Source organism: Arachis stenosperma, chromosome 4, assembly GCF_014773155.1.
Source record: "Arachis stenosperma cultivar V10309 chromosome 4, arast.V10309.gnm1.PFL2, whole genome shotgun sequence".
NCBI classification, from domain to species: Eukaryota; Viridiplantae; Streptophyta; class Magnoliopsida; order Fabales; family Fabaceae; genus Arachis; species Arachis stenosperma.
Genome location: NC_080380.1, coordinates 109,684,833 through 109,687,892, shown reverse-complemented (window position 1 = coordinate 109,687,892; position 3,060 = coordinate 109,684,833). Strand labels below are relative to the sequence as shown.

Here is a 3,060-nt window from a genome sequence, read left to right as displayed (position 1 = left end):
TTCTGCTTAGAATCCTCTGTCTGTTGCTGAGAAGATGATGGAGAAGGCTTGCCATTGCTAAACCTGTTTCTTCCACCATTATTGTTATTGAAACCTTGTTGAGGTCTCTCTTGATTCTTCCATGAGAAATTTGGGTGATTTCTCCATGAAGAATTATAGGTGTTTCCATAGGGTTCTCCTAGGTAATTCACCTCTTCCATTGAAGGGTTCTCAGGATCATAAGCTTCTTCTTCAGATGAAGCATCCTTAGTACTGCTTGGTGCATTTTGCATTCCAGACAGACTTTGAGAAATCAAATTGACTTGTTGGGTCAATATCTTGTTCTGAGCCAGTATGGCATTCAGAGTGTCAATCTCAAGAACTCCTTTCTTTTGACTAGTCCCATTGTTCACAGGATTCCTTTCAGAAGTGTACATGAATTGGTTATTTGCAACCATTTCAATTAGTTCTTGAGCCTCTGTAGGCGTCTTCTTCAGATGAAGAGATCCTCCAGCAGAGCTATCCAAAGACATCTTGGATAGTTCAGAGAGACCATCATAGAAAATACCTATGATGCTCCATTCAGAAAGTATGTCAGATGGACATTTTCTGATTAATTGTTTGTATCTTTCCCAAGCTTCATAGAGGGATTCTCCATCCTTCTGTCTGAAGGTTTGGACTTCCACTCTAAGCTTACTCCATCTTTGAGGTGGAAAGAACTTTGCCAAGAAGGCATTGACTAGCTTTTCCCAAGAGTCCAGGCTTTCTTTAGGTTGAGAATCCAACCATATTCTAGCTCTGTCTCTTACAGCAAAAGGGAATAGCATCAGTCTATAGACCTCAGGGTCAACCCCATTAGTCTTGACTGTGTCACAGATTTGCAAGAATTCAGCTAAGAACTGATGAGGATCTTCCATTGGAAGTCCATAGAACTTGCAATTCTGTTGCATTAGAGAAACTAATTGAGGCTTAAGCTCAAAGTTGTTTGCTCCAATGGCAGGGATAGAGATGCTTCTCCCATAGAAGTCGGGAGTAGGTGCAGTAAAGTCACCCAGCACCTTCCTTGCATTGTTGGCATTGTTGTTGTTTTCGGCTGCCATGTCTTTTTTTTCTTTGAAGAATTCGGTCAGGTCCTCTAAAGAGAGTTGTGCTTTGGCTTCTCTTAGCTTTCTCTTCAAGGTCCTTTCAGGTTCAGGGTCAGCTTCAACAAGAATGCCTTTGTCTTTGTTCCTGCTCATATGAAAGAGAAGAAAACAAGAAAATATAGAATCTTCTATGTCACAGTATAGAGATTCCTTGAGGTGTCAGAGGAAAAGAAAAGTAGAAGACAAAAGTAGAAAATACGAACTTATCAAAGAAGATGGAGTTCGAATTTTGCATTAAGGAGTAGTGTTAGTCCATAAGTGGAAGGATGTGAGAAGAGGAGAAGTAATTTTCGAAAATTAGGTAAAAGATTTTGAAAACATTTTTGAAAAACACTAATTGATTTTCGAAAATAAGAGTGGGAAAGAAATCAAGTGATTTTTGAAAAAGATTTTGAAATTAGAAGTTAAAAAGATTTGATTGAAAACTATTTTGAAAAAGATGTGATTAAGAAGATATGATTGGTTTAAAAAAATGTGATTGAGAAAATATGATTTGAAAACAATTTTAAAAGATATGATTTGAAAACAATTTGAAAAGATATGATTTTAAAAATTAATGACTTGCCTAACAAGAAAAGATATGATTCAAGCATAAAACCTTCCTTAATAGAAAAGGCAAAAAATGTTCAATCAAATCATTAATTATTAGTAAGTATCTTTGAAAAAGGAAAGAAATTGATTTTGAAAACATTTGATTGAAAAGATATGATTTGAAAAAGATTTGATTTTGAAAAACTTTGAAAACTTGAAAAAAATTGATTTTGAAAACAAAATCTTCCCCCTTTGCCATCCTGGCGTTAAACGCCCAGAATGGTGCACATTCTGGCGTTTAACGCCCAAACTACTACCCTTTTGGGCGTTAAACGCCCAGCCAGGCACCCTGGCTGGCGTTTAAACGCCAGTCTGTCTTCTTCACTGGGCATTTTTGAATGCCCAGCTTTTTCTGTATAATTCCTCTGCAGTATGTTCTGAATCTTCAATTCTCTGTATCATTGACTTGAAAAGACACAAATTAAAAATATTTTTGGATTTTTAATAATGAGGAATAATCAAAATGCAACTAAAATCAAATAACAATGCATGCAAGACACCAAACTTAGCAGTTTGTACACTACTGACACTAACAAAATGAGAATGCATATGAGAAACAACAAAAATACTCAAGTCAATAGAATTCAAAGATCAAAACAAGAAAATCATCAAGAATAACTTGAAGATTAATGAAGACACATGCATAAATTTGAAAAATGCAAAAAGAACAGAAACATGCAATTGACACCAAACTTAAGATGAGACTCTAGACTTAAACAAGAAATATTTTTGGTTTTTTATGATTTTGTAATTTTTTTTTTGGATTTTTCGAAAATTAAGTGAAAAGGAAAATAAAGGTATCAAAATTCTTAATGAGAATTCCAGGAATCATGCAATGTTAGTCTAAAGCTTTAGTCTAAAGGAATTAGACATAGCTAGCTAAGCTTCAGCAAGACATTGCATTCAAGAGCTAAATTGATGATGATCAATCAGCTTTGGTGATGATAAGAACATCACCTTGAAACACTAGAATTCATTCTTAAGAACTCTGAAGAAAAATAATACCTAATCTAAGCAACAAGATGAACCGTCAGTTGTCCATACACAAGAACAATCCCCGGCAACGGCGCCAAAAACTTGGTGCGCGAAATTGTGATCACTACAACTTCACACAACTAACCAGCAAGTGCACTGGGTCGTCCAAGTAATACCTTACGCGAGTAAGGGTCGATCCCACGGAGATTGGTGGTATGAAGCAAGCTATGGTCATCTTGTAAATCTCAGTCAGGCAGACTCAAATGGGTATAGATGATGAACGAAAATAACATAAAGATAAAGATAGAGATACTTATGTATATCATTGGTGTAAGAGCTTCAGACAAGCATATGAAGATGCCTTCCCTTC

At 35.8% G+C, this 3,060-nt stretch overlaps 1 non-coding gene across 1 annotated transcript; it reads left to right on the top strand.

Annotated features, from left to right (window-relative positions):
* The first annotated feature begins 570 nt into the window (after positions 1-570).
* On the top strand, positions 571-674 carry LOC130977374 (small nucleolar RNA R71). The gene has a single exon (XR_009085067.1). It is a non-coding gene; the product is annotated as a small nucleolar RNA R71 (small nucleolar RNA).
* The last annotated feature ends 2,386 nt before the right edge of the window (positions 675-3,060 follow it).